We start from the raw sequence: 14760 nt of genomic DNA on the forward strand, positions 1-14760 counted from the left end.
GCCTGGCTGCTGGCTATGCTTGTGAGGTCACAGCGCCCTCAGTGCCTCTGAGGCCAGTGGCATGCTCCTGGCTGCTGGCTCTTCTTGTGAGGTGACAGCAGCCTCAGTGCCTCTGAGGCCAGTGGCAAGCTCCTGGCTGCTGGCTGTGCTTGTGAGGTCACAGCAGCCTGAGTGCCTCCGAGGCCAGTGGCAGGCTCCTGGCTGCTAGCTGTGCTTGTGAGGTCACAGCGGCCTCACTGCCTCCTAGGCATGGGGCAGGCTAATTACTTCTGGCTGTTGTTGTGAGGTCACAGCAGCCTCAGTGGCTCCTCTGCCAGTGTCAGGCTCATGGCTGCTGGCTGTGCTTGTGAGGTCACAGCAGCCTCAGTGCATCTGAGGCCAGTGGCAGGTTCACGGCTGCAGGCTGTGCTTGTTAGGTCACAGCAGCCTCAGTGCCTCTGAGGCCAGTGGCAGGCTCCTGGTTGCTGGCTGTGCTTGTGAGGTCAGAGCAGCCTGAGTGCCTGCGAGGCCAGTGGCAGCCTCCTGGCTGCTGGCTGTGCTTGTCCGGTCACAGCACCCTCAATGCCTCACACCTTAGTGGCAGGCGCCTGGATGCTGGCTATGCTTGTGAGGTCACAGCGCCCTCAGTGCCTCTGAGGACAGTGTCACGCTCCTGCCTTCTGGCTGTTCTTGTGAGGTCAGAGTAGCCTGAGAGTCTCCCAGGCCTCTGACAGGCTCCTGGCTGCTGGCTCTGCTTGTGACATAACAGCAGCCTCAGTGCCTCATAGTTTTGTCTACAGCGGCCCCCGCTGGCTGTGCTTGTGAGATCACAGCAGCCTCAGTGCCTCCTACGCCAGTGCCAGGCTTCTGGCTGCTGGCTCTACTTGTGAGGTCAGAGCAGCCTCAGTGCCTCCGAGGCCAGTGGCAGGGTCCTGGCTGCTGGCTGTGCTTATGACAGCACAGCAGCCTCAGTCCCTCAAATGTTAGTCTACAGCATCGTCTGCTGGCTGTGTTTGTGAGGTCCCAGCAGTCTGACTGCCACCGAGTCCAGTGGGAGGCACATGGATTTTGGTTGTGTTTGGGAGGTCACAGAACTCAGTGCTTCCGAGGCCAGTGGCAGGCTCCTGGCTGCTGGCTGTGCTTGTGAGGTCACAGCAGCCTCACCGCCTCCTAGGCCAGTGGCAAGCTCCTGGCTGCTGGCTGTGCTTGTGAGGTCACAGCAGCCTCAGTGCCTCCGAGGCCAGTGGCAGGCTCCTGGCTGCTGGTTGTGCTTGTGAGGTCAGAGCAGCCTCAGTGCATTGTAGGCCAGTGGCAGGCTCATGGCTGCTGGCTATGCATCTGAGGTCACAGCAGCCCCAGTGCCTCCGAGGCCAGTTGCAGGCTCCTGGCTGCTGGCTGTGCTTGTAAGGTCACAGCAGCCTCAGTGCATTGTAGGCCAGTGGCAGGCTCATGGCTGCTGGCTATGCTTGTGAGGTCACAGCAGCCTCAGTGCCTCCGAGGCCAGTGGCAGGCACATGGCTGGCGGCTGTGCTTGTCAGGTCACAGCAGCCTCAGTGCCTGTGAGGCAAGTGGCAGGCTCCTGGCTGCTGGCTGTGCTTGTGAGGTCACAGCAGCCTCAGTGCCTCCTAGGCCAATGGCAGGCTCCTGGCTGCTGGCTGTGCTTGTGAGGTCACAGCACCTTGAGTGACTCACAGTTTAATGTACAGCGCACCCTGCTGGCTGTGCTTGCGAGGTCACAGCAGCCTCAGTGCCTCGTAGGCCAGTGGCAGCCTCCTGGCTGCTGGCTGTGCTTGTGAGGTCACAGCAGCCTCAGTGCCTCCTAGGCCAATGGCAGGATCCTGGCTGCTGGCTGTGCTTGTGAGGTCACAGCAGCTTCAGCGCATCTGAGGCCAGTGGCAGTTTCATGGCTGCAGGCTGTGCTTGTGAGGGCACAGCAGCCTCAGTGCCCCATAGGTTAGTGGCAGGCTCTTAGCTGCTCGCTGTGCTTGTGAGGTCACAGCAGCCTCAGGGCCTTGTAGGCCAGTGGCAAGCTCCTAGCTGCTAGCTGTGCTTGTGAGGTTAATGCAGCCTCAGTGCCTCTGAGGCCAGTGGCAGGCTCCTGGCTGCTGGCTGTGCTTATGGCCTCACAGCAGCCTGAGAACTTCATGTGTTCGTCTACAGCGCCCCCTGCTGGCTGTCTTTGTGAGGGCATAGCAGCCCCCGTGCCTCTGACGACAGTGTCAGCCTCATTGCTCGTTGCTGTGCTTGTGACATAACAGCAGCCTCAGTGCCTTTTACGTTAGTCCACAGTGCCCTCTGCAGGCTGTGCTTGTGAGGTCACAGCAGCCTAAGTACCTCATAGGCCAGTGGCAGGCTCCTGGCTGCTGGCTGTGCTTGTGAGGTCACAGCAGCCTGAGTGCCTGCGAGGCCAGTGGCAGGCTCCTGGCTGCTGGCTGTGCTTGTGACGTCACAGCACCCTCAATGCCTCATACCTTAGTGGCAGGCTCCAGTCTGCTGGCTATGTTTGTGAGGTCAAAGCACCCTCAGTGCCTCCTAGGACAGTGGCATGCTCCTGGCTGCTGGCTGTTCTTGTGAGGTCACAGCAGCCTCAGTGCCTCCTACGACAGTGGCATGCACCTGGCTGCTGGCTGTGCTTGTGACGTAAGAGCAGCCTCAGTGCATCTGAGGCCAGTGGCAGGCTCCTGGCTGCTGGCTGTGCTTGTCAGGTCACACCAGCCTCAGTGCATCATAGGCCAGTGGTAGGCTCATGACTGCTGGCTGTGCTTGTAAGGTCACAGCAGCCTCAGTGCATCGTAGGCCAGTGGCAGGCTCCTGGCTGCTGGCTGTGCTTGTGAGGTCACAGCAGCCTCAGTGCCTCCCAGTCCAGTGGCAGGCTCATGGCTGCAGGGTGTGCTTGTGAGGTCACAGCAGCCTCAGTGCCTCATAGGTTAGTGGCAGGCTCATGGCTGCTGGCTGTGCTTGTGAGGTCAGAGCATCCTGAGTGCCTCCCAGGCCTCTGACAGGCTCCTGGCTGCTGCCTCTGCTTGTGACATAACAGGAGCCTCAGTGCCTCATAGTTTTGTCTACAGCGGCCCCCGCTGGCTGAGCTTGTGAGATCACAGCAGTCTCAGTGTGTCCTAGGCCAGTGGCAGGGTCATGCCTGCTGGCTGTGCTTGTGAGCTCACAGCAGCCTCCGTGCCTCCTAGTTTAGTGTCTAGCATGCCGTGGTGGCTGTTCTTGTGAGGTCAGAGCAGCCTCTCTGCCTCCGAGGCCAGTGGCAAGCTCCTGGCTGCTGGCTGTGCTTGTGAGTTCACAGCAGCCTGAGTGCCTCCTAGGCCCGTGCCAGGCTTCTGGCTGCTGGCTCTACTTGTGAGGTCAGAGCAGCCTCAGTGCCTCCGAGGCCAGTGGCAGGGTCCTGGCTGCTGGCTGTGCTTAAGACATCACAGCAGCCTCAGTCCCTCAAAAGTTAGTCTATAGCGCCGCCTGCTGGCTGTGTTTGTGAGGTGCCAGCAGCCTGACTGCCACGGAGGCCAGTGGCAGGCACATGGATGATGGCTGTGTTTGGGAGGTCACAGCAGCCTCAGTGCCTGCGAGGCCAGTGGCAGGCTCCTGGCTGCTGGCTGTGCTTGTGAGGTCACAGCACCCTCAATGGCTCATTCCTTAGTGGCAGGCCCCTGGCTGCTGGCTATATTTCTGAGGTCACAGCAGCCTCAGTGCCTCCTAGGACAGTGGCATGCTCCTGGCTGCTGGCTGTTCTTGTGAGGTCAGAGCAGCCTCAGTGCCTCCGAGGCCAGTGGCAGGCTCCTGGCTGCTGGCTGTGCTTGTGAGGTCACAGCAGCCTCAGGGCCTCATAGGTTAGTGGCAGGCTAACGGCTGCTGGCTGTGCTTGTGAGGTGACAGCAGCCTCAGTGCCTCCCAGGCCAGTGGCAAGCTCATGGCCTCACAGCAGCCTGAGAGCCTCATATGTTCGTCCACAGCGCATCCTGCTGGTTGTCTTTGTGAGGGCACAGCAGCCTCCGTGCTTCCGACGACTGTGGCAGGCTCATTGCTCTTCGCTGTGCTTGTGACATAACAGCAGCCTCAGTGCCTTTTACATTAGTCTACAGTGCCCTCTGCTGGCTGTGCTTGTGAGGTCACAGCAGCCTAAGTGCCTCCTAGGCCAGTGTCAGGCTCCTCGCTGCTTGCTGGGCTTGTGAGGTCACAGCAAACTCAGTGCCTCCTAGGCCAATGGCAGGCTCCTGGCTGCTGGCTGTGCTTGTGAGGTCACAGCAGCTTGAGTGACTCAAAGTTTAGTGTATAGCGCACCCTGCTGGTTGTGCTTGTGAGGTCACAACAGCCTCACTGCCTCTTAGTCCAGTTGCAGGCTCATGCCTGATGGCTGTGCTTGTCAGGTCACAGCAGCCTGAGTGCCTGCGAGGCCAGTGGCAGGCTCCTGGCTGCTGGCTGTGCTTGTGAGGTCACAGCACCCTCAATGGCTCACACCTTAGTGGCAGGCGCCTGGATGCTGGCTATGCTTGTGAGGTCACAGCGCCCTCAGTGCCTCCTAGGCCAGTGGCATGCTCCTGGCTCCTGGCAGTTTTTGTGAGGTCAGAGCAGCCTGAGTGCCTCCCAGGCCTCTGACAGGCTCCTGGCTGCTGGCCCTGCTTGTGACATAACAGCAGCCTCAGTGCCTCATCGTTTTGTCTACAGCGGCCCCCCGCTGGCTGTGCTTGTGAGATCACAGCAGCCTCAGTGCGTACTAGGCCAGTGGCAGGGTCATGCCTGCTGGCTGTGCTTGTGAGCTCACAGCAGCCTCCGTGCCTCCTAGTTTAGTGTCTAGCATGCCGTGGTGGCTGTGCTTGTGAGGTCAGAGCAGCCTCAGGGCCTCCGAGGCCAGTGGCAAGCTCCTGGCTGCTGGCTGTGCTTGTGAGGTCACAGCAGCCTCAGTGCCTCCTAGGCCAGTGCCAGGCTTCTGGCTGCTGGCTCTACTTGTGAGGTCAGAGCAGCCTCACTGCCTCCGAGGCCAGTGGCAGGCTCCTGGCTGCTGGCTGTGCTTATGACATCACAGCAGCCTCAGTCCCTCAAAAGTTAGTCTATAGCGCCGCCTGCTGGCTGTGTTTGTGAGGTGCCAGCAGCCTGACTGCCACGGAGGCCAGTGGCAGGCACAGGGATGATGGCTGTGTTTGGGAGGTCACAGCAGCCTTAGTGCCTGCGATGGCAGTGGCAGGCTCCTGGCTGCTGGCTGTGCTTGCGAGGTCACAGCACCCTCAATGCCTCATAGGTTAGTGGCAGGGTCATGGCTGCTGGCTGTGCTTTTGAGGTCACAGCAGCCTCACTGCATCCTAGGACAGTGGCATGCTCCTAGCTGCTGGCTGTGCTTGTGAGGTCACAGCAGCTTCAGTGCCTCCCAGTCCAGTGGCAGGTTCATGGCTGCAGGCTGTACTTGTGAGGTCACAGCAGGCTCAGGGCCTCGTAGGCCAGTGCCAGGCTTCTGGCTGCTGGCTGTACTTGTGAGGTCACAGCAGCATCAGTGTCTCTTAGGCCAGTGCCAGGCTCCTGGCTGCTGGCTGTGCTCATGGCCTCACAGCAGCCTGAGAGCCTCATATGTTCGTCCACAGCGCACCCTGCTGGTTGTCTTTGTGAGGGCACAGCAGCCTCCGTGCCTCCGACGACAGTGGCAGGTTCATTGCTCGTCGCTGTGCTTGTGACATAACAGCAGCCTCAGTGCCTTTTACATTAGTCTACAGTGCCCTCTGCTGGCTGTGCTTGTGAGCTCACAGCAGCCTAAGTGCCTCATAGGCCAGTGTCAGGCTCCTCGCTGCTGGCTGTACTTGTGAGGTCACAGCAAACTCGGTGCCTCCTAGGCTAATGGCAGGCTCCTGTCTGCTGGCTGTGCTTGTGAGGTCACAGCAGCTTGAGTGACTCACAGATTAGTGTATAGCGCACCCTGCTGGCTGTGCTTGTGAGGTCACAGCAGCCTCAGTGCCTCTTAGGCCAGTTGCAGGCTCCTGGATGCTCGCTGTGCTTGTGAGGTCACAGCAGCCTCAATGCCTCATAGCTCAGTTGCAGGCTCCTGGCTGCTGGCTATGTTTGTGAGGTCACAGCACCCTCAGTGTCTCCTAGGACAGTGGCATGCTCCTGGCTGCTGGTTGTTCTTGTGAGGTCACAGCAGCCTCAGGGCCTCCTAGGACAGTGGCAGGCTCCTGGCTGCTGGCTGTGCTTGTGAGGTCACAGCAGCCTCAGTGCATCTGAGGCCAGTGGCAGGTTCATAGTTGCAGGCTGTGCTTGTGAGGTCACAGCAGCCTGAGTGCCTCATGGATTAGTGGCAGGCACATGGCTGCTGGCTGTGCTTGTGAGGGCACAGCAGCCTCAGGGCCTCCGAGGCCAGTGGCAGGCTCATGGCTGCTGGCTGTGCTTGTGAGGTCACAGCAGCCTCAGTGTCTCTTAGGCCAGTGCCAGGCTCCTGGCTGCTGGCTGTACTTGTGAGGGCACAGCAGCCTCAGTGTCTCTTAGGCCAGTGCCAGGCTCCTGGCTGCTGGCTGTGCTTATGGCCTCACAGCAGCCTGAGAACCTCATATGTTCATCTACAGCGCACCCTGCTGGCTGTCTTTGTGAGGGCACAGCAGCCTCCGTGCTTCCGACGACAGTGGCAGGCTCCTTGCTCGTCGCTGTGCTTGTGACATAACAGCAGCCTCAGTGCCTTTTACATTAGTCTACAGTGCCCTCTGCTGGCTGTGCTTGTGAGCTCACACCAGCCTAAGTGCCTCATAGGCCAGTGTCGGGCTCCTCGCTGCTGGCTGGGCTTGTGAGGTCACAGCAAACTCAGTGCCTCCTAGGCCAATGGCAGGCTTCTGGCTGCTGGCTGTGCTTGTGAGGTCACAGCAGCCTCAGTGCCTGCGAGGCCAGTGGCAGGATCCTGGCTGCTGCCTGTGCTTGTGAGGTCACAGCAGCCTCAGTGCCTCTTAGGCCAGAGGCAGGCTCCTGGCTGCTGGCTGTACTTTTGAGGTCACAGCAGCCTGAGTGCCTCCTAAGCCCGTGTCAGGCTCCTGGCTGCTGGCTGTGCTTATGGCCACACTGCAGCCTGAGAGCCCCATATGATCGTCTACAGCGCCCCCTACTGGCTGTGTTTGTGAGGGCACAGCAGCCCCCGTGCCTCTGACGACAGTGGCAGACTCCTTGCTCGTCGCTGTGCTTGTGACATAACAGCAGCCTCAGTGCCTTTTACGTTAGTCTACAGTGCCCTCTGCTGGCTGTGCTTGTGAGGTCACAGCAGCCTGAGATCATCTGCGGCCAGTGGCAGGCTCCTGGCTGCTGGTGGTGCTTGTAAGGTCACAACAGCCTCAGTGCCTCATAGGTAAGTGTCTAGCGCCCCCTGCTGGCTGTGCTTGTGAGGTCACAGCAGCCTGAATGCCTCCTAGGCCAGTGGCAGGCTCCTGGTTGCTGGCTGTGCTCGGCAGGTCACAGCAGCCTCAGTGCCTCTGAGGCCAGTGGCAGTCTCATGGCTGCTGGCTGTGCTTGTGAGGTCACAGCAGCCTCAGTGCCTCCTAGGTAACTCTACAGCGCCCCCTGCTGGCTGTGCTTGTGAGGTCACAGCTTCTTAAATGCCACCTAGGCCAGTGGCAGGCTCCTGGTTGCTGGCTGTGCTTGGGAGGTCACAGCAGCCTCAGTGCCTCTGAGGCCAGTGGCAGGCTCCTGGCTGCTGGCTGTGCTTGTGAGGTCACAGCAGCCTCAGTGCCTCCGAGGCCACTGGTAGGCTCATGGCTGTTAGCTGTGCTTGTGAGGTCACAGCAGATTCAGTGCCTCATAGCTTAGAGATTAGCGTCCCCTGCTGCCTGTGCTTGTGAGATCACAGCAGTCTCAGTGCCTCTGAGGCCAGTGGCAGGCTCATGGCTGCTGGCTGTGCTTGTGAGGTCACAGCAGCCTCATTGCCGCCTAGGCCAGTGGCAGGCTCCCGGTGCTGCCTGTGCTTCGGAGGTCACAGCAGCCTGAATGCCTCCTAAGCCAGGGGCAGGCTCCTGGCTGCTGGCTGTGCTTGTGAGGTCACAGCAGCCTCAGTGCCTCTGAGGCCAGTGGCAGGCTCCTGGTTGCTGGCTGTGCTTGTGAGTTCACAGCAGCCTTCAGTGCCTCATTTGCCAGGGGCAGGCTCCTGGCTGTGCTTGTGAGGTCACAGCTGCTTGAATGCCACCTAGGCCAGTGGCAGGCTCCTGGCTGCTGGCTGTGCTTGTGAGGTCACAGCAACCTCAGTGCCTCATTGCTTAGTGCCAAGCGCCCCTGCTGGCTATGCTTGTGAGATCACAGCAACATCACGGCCTCCTAGGCCAGTGGCAGGCTCCTGGCTGCTGGCTGTGCTTGTGAGGTCACAGCAGCCTCAGTGACTCCTAAGCCAGTGGCACGCTCATGGCTGCTAGCTGTGCTTGTGAGGTCACAGCAGCCTCAGGGCCTCCTCGGCTGGAGGATAGAGCATACCTGCTGGCTGTGCTTTGGAGGTCACAGCAGACTCAGTGCCTCCTAGGGCAGTGGCAGGCTCCTGTATGGTGGCTGTGCTTGTGAGGTCACAGCAGCCTGAATGCCTCCTGGGCCAGTGGCTCATTCATGGCTGCTGACTGTGCTTGGGAGGTCACAGCAGCTCCAGGGCATCATAGGTTAGTGGCAAGCACACCTGCTGGCTGTCCTTCTGAGGTCACCGCAGCCTCAGTGCCTCCTAGGCCAGTGGCAGGCTCCTGGCTGCTGGCTGTGCTTCTGAGGTCACCGCAGCCTCAGTGCCTCCTAGGCCAGTGTCAGACTCATGGCTGCTGGCTGTGCTTGGGAGGTCACAGCAGCCTGAGTGCCTCCTAGGCCAGTGGCAGGCTCATGGCTGCTGGCTGTGCTTGTGAGATCACAGCAGCCTGAATGCCTCCTAGCCCAGTGGCAGGCTCATGGCTGCTGGTTGTGCTTGTGAGGTCACAGCAGCTCCAGGGCATCATAGGTTAGTGGCAAGCAAACCTGCTGGCTGTGCTTGTGAGCTCACCGCAGCCTCAGTGCCTGCTAGGCCAGTGGCAGTCTCCTGGCTGCTGGCTGTGCTTGTGAGATCACAGCAGCCTCCATGCCTCCTAGCTCAGTGGCTCATTCATGGCTGGGGGCTGTGCTTGTGAGGTCACAGCAGCCTCCGTGCCTTCTATGCCAGTGGCAGGCTCAAGGCTGCTGGATGTGCTTCTGAGGTCACCGCAGCCTCAGTGCCTCCTAGGCCAGTGGCAGGCTCCTGGCTGCTGGCTGTGCTTGTGAGGTCACAGCAGCCTCAGTGCCTCTGAGGCCAGTGGCAGGCTCCTGGTTGCTGGCTGTGCTTGTGAGGTCAGAGCAGCCTGAGTGCCTGCGAGGCCAGTGGCAGCCTCCTGGCTGCTGGCTGTGCTTGTCCGGTCACAGCACCCTCAATGCCTCACACCTTAGTGGCAGGCGCCTGGATGCTGGCTATGCTTGTGAGGTCACAGCGCCCTCAGTGCCTCTGAGGACAGTGTCACGCTCCTGCCTTCTGGCTGTTCTTGTGAGGTCAGAGTAGCCTGAGAGTCTCCCAGGCCTCTGACAGGCTCCTGGCTGCTGGCTCTGCTTGTGACATAACAGCAGCCTCAGTGCCTCATAGTTTTGTCTACAGCGGCCCCCGCTGGCTGTGCTTGTGAGATCACAGCAGCCTCAGTGCCTCCTACGCCAGTGCCAGGCTTCTGGCTGCTGGCTCTACTTGTGAGGTCAGAGCAGCCTCAGTGCCTCCGAGGCCAGTGGCAGGGTCCTGGCTGCTGGCTGTGCTTATGACAGCACAGCAGCCTCAGTCCCTCAAATGTTAGTCTACAGCATCGTCTGCTGGCTGTGTTTGTGAGGTCCCAGCAGTCTGACTGCCACCGAGTCCAGTGGGAGGCACATGGATTTTGGTTGTGTTTGGGAGGTCACAGAACTCAGTGCTTCCGAGGCCAGTGGCAGGCTCCTGGCTGCTGGCTGTGCTTGTGAGGTCACAGCAGCCTCACCGCCTCCTAGGCCAGTGGCAAGCTCCTGGCTGCTGGCTGTGCTTGTGAGGTCACAGCAGCCTCAGTGCCTCCGAGGCCAGTGGCAGGCTCCTGGCTGCTGGTTGTGCTTGTGAGGTCAGAGCAGCCTCAGTGCATTGTAGGCCAGTGGCAGGCTCATGGCTGCTGGCTATGCATCTGAGGTCACAGCAGCCCCAGTGCCTCCGAGGCCAGTTGCAGGCTCCTGGCTGCTGGCTGTGCTTGTAAGGTCACAGCAGCCTCAGTGCATTGTAGGCCAGTGGCAGGCTCATGGCTGCTGGCTATGCTTTTGAGGTCACAGCAGCCTCAGTGCCTCCGAGGCCAGTGGCAGGCACATGGCTGGCGGCTGTGCTTGTCAGGTCACAGAAGCCTCAGTGCCTGTGAGGCAAGTGGCAGGCTCCTGGCTGCTGGCTGTGCTTGTGAGGTCACAGCAGCCTCAGTGCCTCCTAGGCCAATGGCAGGCTCCTGGCTGCTGGCTGTGCTTGTGAGGTCACAGCACCTTGAGTGACTCACAGTTTAATGTACAGCGCACCCTGCTGGCTGTGCTTGCGAGGTCACAGCAGCCTCAGTGCCTGCTAGGCCAGTGGCAGCCTCCTGGCTGCTGGCTGTGCTTGTGAGGTCACAGCAGCCTCAGTGCCTCCTAGGCCAATGGCAGGATCCTGGCTGCTGGCTGTGCTTGTGAGGTCACAGCAGCTTCAGCGCATCTGAGGCCAGTGGCAGTTTCATGGCTGCAGGCTGTGCTTGTGAGGGCACAGCAGCCTCAGTGCCCCATAGGTTAGTGGCAGGCTCTTAGCTGCTCGCTGTGCTTGTGAGGTCACAGCAGCCTCAGGGCCTTGTAGGCCAGTGGCAAGCTCCTAGCTGCTAGCTGTGCTTGTGAGGTTAATGCAGCCTCAGTGCCTCTGAGGCCAGTGGCAGGCTCCTGGCTGCTGGCTGTGCTTATGGCCTCACAGCAGCCTGAGAACTTCATGTGTTCGTCTACAGCGCCCCCTGCTGGCTGTCTTTGTGAGGGCATAGCAGCCCCCGTGCCTCTGACGACAGTGTCAGCCTCATTGCTCGTTGCTGTGCTTGTGACATAACAGCAGCCTCAGTGCCTTTTACGTTAGTCCACAGTGCCCTCTGCAGGCTGTGCTTGTGAGGTCACAGCAGCCTAAGTACCTCATAGGCCAGTGGCAGGCTCCTGGCTGCTGGCTGTGCTTGTGAGGTCACAGCAGCCTGAGTGCCTGCGAGGCCAGTGGCAGGCTCCTGGCTGCTGGCTGTGCTTGTGACGTCACAGCACCCTCAATGCCTCATACCTTAGTGGCAGGCTCCAGTCTGCTGGCTATGTTTGTGAGGTCAAAGCACCCTCAGTGCCTCCTAGGACAGTGGCATGCTCCTGGCTGCTGGCTGTTCTTGTGAGGTCACAGCAGCCTCAGTGCCTCCTACGACAGTGGCATGCACCTGGCTGCTGGCTGTGCTTGTGACGTAAGAGCAGCCTCAGTGCATCTGAGGCCAGTGGCAGGCTCCTGGCTGCTGGCTGTGCTTGTCAGGTCACACCAGCCTCAGTGCATCATAGGCCAGTGGTAGGCTCATGACTGCTGGCTGTGCTTGTAAGGTCACAGCAGCCTCAGTGCATCGTAGGCCAGTGGCAGGCTCATGGCTGCTGGCTGTGCTTGTGAGGTCACAGCAGCCTCAGTGCCTCCCAGTCCAGTGGCAGGCTCATGGCTGCAGGGTGTGCTTGTGAGGTCACAGCAGCCTCAGTGCCTCATAGGTTAGTGGCAGGCTCATGGCTGCTGGCTGTGCTTGTGAGGTCAGAGCATCCTGAGTGCCTCCCAGGCCTCTGACAGGCTCCTGGCTGCTGCCTCTGCTTGTGACATAACAGGAGCCTCAGTGCCTCATAGTTTTGTCTACAGCGGCCCCCGCTGGCTGAGCTTGTGAGATCACAGCAGTCTCAGTGTGTCCTAGGCCAGTGGCAGGGTCATGCCTGCTGGCTGTGCTTGTGAGCTCACAGCAGCCTCCGTGCCTCCTAGTTTAGTGTCTAGCATGCCGTGGTGGCTGTTCTTGTGAGGTCAGAGCAGCCTCTCTGCCTCCGAGGCCAGTGGCAAGCTCCTGGCTGCTGGCTGTGCTTGTGAGTTCACAGCAGCCTGAGTGCCTCCTAGGCCCGTGCCAGGCTTCTGGCTGCTGGCTCTACTTGTGAGGTCACAGCAGCCTGAATGCCTCCTAGGCCACTGGCAAGATCATGCCAGCTGGCTGTGCTTGTGAGGTTACAGCAGGCTCAGTGCATCATACGTTAGTGGCAAGCACCCCTGCTGGCTGTGCTTGTGAGGTTACAGCAGCCTCTGTGCCTGCTAGGCCAGTGGCAGGCTCATGGTTGCTGCCTTTGGTTGTGAGGCCAGAGCAGCCTCTGTGGCTCGGATGCCAGTGACAGGCTCCTGGCTGGTGGCTGTGCTTGTGAGGTCACAGCAGCCTCAGTGCCTCCGAGGCCAGTGGCAGGCTCCTGGCTGCTGGCTGTGCTTGTGAGGTCACAGCAGCCTCAGTGCCTCTGAGGCCAGTGGCAGGCTCCTGGCTGCTGGCTGTGCTTGTGAGGTCACAGCAGCCTGAATGCCTCCTAGGCCACTGGCAAGATCATGCCAGCTGGCTGTGCTTGTGAGGTTACAGCAGGCTCAGTGCATCATACGTTAGTGGCAAGCACCCCTGCTGGCTGTGCTTGTGAGGTTACAGCAGCCTCAGTGCCTCCTAGGCCAGTGGCAGGCTCATGGTTGCTGCCTTTGGTTGTGAGGCCAGAGCAGCCTCTGTGGCTCGGATGCCAGTGACAGGCTCCTGGCTGGTGGCTGTGCTTGTGAGGTCACAGCAGCCTGAGATCGTCTGCGGCCAGTGGCAGGCTCATGGCTGCTGGCTGAGCCTGTGAGGTCACAGCAGCCTCAGTGCCTCCTAGATAACTCTACAGCGCCCCCTGCTGCCTCTGCTTGTGAGGTCACAGCTGCTTGAATGCCACCTAGGCCAGTGGCAGGTTCCTGATTGCTGGCTGTGCTTGGGAGGTCACAGGAGCCTCATTGCCTCCTAGTCCAGTGGCAGGCTCATGGCTGCTGGCTGTGCTTGTGAGGTCACAGCAGGCTCAGTGCCTCCCAGGCCGGTGGCAGCTTCAGGGCTGCTGGCTGTGCTTGTGAGGTCACAGCAGCCTCAGTGCCTCATAGGTTAGTGGCAACGCGCCTGCTGGCTGTGCTTGTAAGGTCACGGCAGCCTCAGTGCTTGCTAGGCCAGTGGCAGGCTCATGGCTGCTGGCTGTGCTTGTCAGGTCACAGCAGCCTCAGTGCGTCCTGGGTAGCTCTGCAGCGCCCCCTGCTGGCTGTGCTTGGGAGGTCACAGCAGCCTCAGTGCTCGCTAGGCTATTGGCAGGCTCCTGACTGCTGTCTGTGCTTGGGAGGTCACAGCAGACTCAGTGCCTCCTAGGCCAGTGGCAGGCTCATGGCTGCTGGCTTTGCTTGTGAGGTCACAGTAGCCTCAGTGCCTCCTGGGTAACTCTGCAGCGCCCCCTGCTGGCTGTGCTTGGGAGATCACAGCAGCCTCAGTGCTAGCTAGGCTGGTGGCAGGCTCCTGGCTGCTGTCTGTGCTTGTGAGGTCACAGAAAACTAAGTGCCTCCGAGGTCAGTGGCATGCTCATTGGTGCTGGCTGTCCTTGGGAGGTCACAGCAGCCTCCGTGCCTCTGTGGCCAGTGGCAGGCTCCTGGCTGCTGGCTGCGCTTGTGAGGTCACCGCAGCCTCAGTGCCTCATAGGTTAGTGGCAATCGCCCCACCTAGCTGTGCTTGTGAGCTCACAGCAGCCTCTGTGCCTCCTAGGCCAGTGGCAGGCTCCTGGCTGCTGGCTGTGCTTGTGAGGTCACAGCAGCCTGAGATCATCAGCGGCCAGGGGCAGGCTCATGGCTGCCGGCTGTGCTTGTGAGGTCACAGCAGACTCAGTGCCTCATAGGTTAGTTTCTAGCTCCCCCTGCTGGCTGTCCTTTTGAGGTCACAGCAGCCTGAGTGCCTCCTAGGTAACTCTACAGCGCCCCCTGCTGTCTGTGCTTGGGAGGTGATAGCAGCCTGAGTGCCTCCCAGGCCCGTGGGAGGGTCATGTCTGCTGGCCGTGCTTGGGTGGTCACAGCAGCCTGGGTGCCTCCTAGGCCAGTGTCAGACTCATGGCTGCTGGCTGTGGTTGGGAGGTCCCGGCAACATCATTGCCTCCTAGGCCAGTGGCAGGCTCCTGGCTGCTTCCTGTGCTTGTGAGGTCACAGCAGCCTCAGTGCCTCCGAGGTCGGTTGCATGGTCATGGCTCCTGGCTGTGCTTGGGAGGTCACAGCAGCCTCAGTGCCTCCTAGTCCAGTGGCAGGCTCATGGCTGCTGGCTGTGCTTGTGAGGTCACAGCAGGCTCATTGCCTCCCAGGCCGGTGGCAGCTTCATGGCTGCTAGCTGTGTTGTGAGGTCACAGCAGCCTCAGTGCCTCTATTGCCAGTGGCAGGCCCCTGGCTGCTGGCTGTGCTTGTGAGGTCACAGAAAACTCAGTGCCTCCGAGGCCAGTGGCAGGCTCCTGGCTGCTGGCTGTGCTTGTGAGGTCAGAGCAGCCTCACTGCCTCTGAGGCCAGTGGCAGGCTCATGGCTGCTGGCTGTGCTTGTGAGGTCGCAGCAACATCACTTCCTCCTAGGTCAGTGGCAGGCTCATGCTTGCTGGCTGTGCTTGTGAGGTCACAGCAGACTCAGTGCCTTCTAGGCCAGTGGCAGGCTCCTGGCTGCTGACTGAGATTGTGAGGTCACAGCAGCCTCAGTGCCTCCGAGGCCAGTGGCAGGCTCACAGCTGCTGGCTGTGCTT

This window comes from Dromaius novaehollandiae, chromosome 11 (assembly GCF_036370855.1).
Source record: "Dromaius novaehollandiae isolate bDroNov1 chromosome 11, bDroNov1.hap1, whole genome shotgun sequence".
In the NCBI taxonomy this organism is placed as follows: domain Eukaryota; kingdom Metazoa; phylum Chordata; class Aves; order Casuariiformes; family Dromaiidae; genus Dromaius; species Dromaius novaehollandiae.